The 773-nt window shown below is 34.8% G+C and overlaps 1 protein-coding gene across 1 annotated transcript in view; it reads right to left on the bottom strand.

Annotated features, from left to right (window-relative positions):
* Positions 1-773, bottom strand: part of LOC119585613 (open rectifier potassium channel protein 1-like) — a gene marked incomplete in the record, with an annotated part of 57,788 nt that overhangs the window by 14,489 nt on the left and 42,526 nt on the right.

The following is a 773-nucleotide window of genomic DNA, read 5'->3' as shown; positions in this document are numbered from 1 at the left end:
CTGATACTTTCTGGATTTCATGTTCACCCAACACCATAATATATCAGGAAAAAGAAAATGGTGTCACAATATATTTTTAGTTTATCAAAAGAACAAAACAAATGTACAGTAGCCCAACTTACCTTTCATGAATGCTTGAAAAGAATAAAGACGATTAGAAGTGAAAAACAAAGATTGCAATACGCTAGGTTACACTCACTGTGCTTATTTCAAAACCCGTTTACTGTTTCCTAAATAATGCTTGATCAGAATTAACAGTGGCAAAATATTTTTTTTTTCAAACTTTAGAATCATATATTGTCTATCATTGAAAAGTTCTTGACATATATAATCCTTAATGATATCGGTATTTAGTGATATCTTAGGAATACTAAATAATTTCTTTCCCTTTTTAACCTATCTTTCTAGCTACCTGTTGCCTTGACCAGACGAACTCATTTCACAGATGTGGTGACCTCCGCCCTCTACATCGCCCGCATCAGGAAGATCAAGAACTTGCCCTTTGTATAGTGTAACTGTGACTCTTACACCAACAAGAAACTGTTGAGAATCTGTCTACAACGTATTTGCCCTTTGCAGAGTGTACAAGCAAGTTCTACTATTGCACTGGCGGCAAAATTCTGTGACCATGCCCTTACGATTGCAATGTTAACAGCATTATGTACTTTCTTTGTATATCAGGTACGTCATTATTTTATGGATTTCAGCCTAGTATAAGGCGTACACAAATCCAGCTCTATACAACGAAATATTTTAATAAGGTTCTTAACTGT

This window comes from Penaeus monodon, chromosome 20, assembly GCF_015228065.2.
Source record: "Penaeus monodon isolate SGIC_2016 chromosome 20, NSTDA_Pmon_1, whole genome shotgun sequence".
NCBI lineage: Eukaryota > Metazoa > Arthropoda > Malacostraca > Decapoda > Penaeidae > Penaeus > Penaeus monodon.
Note: the sequence above shows the minus strand (reverse complement) of the source record. Positions and strands in the feature narration are given on the sequence as shown.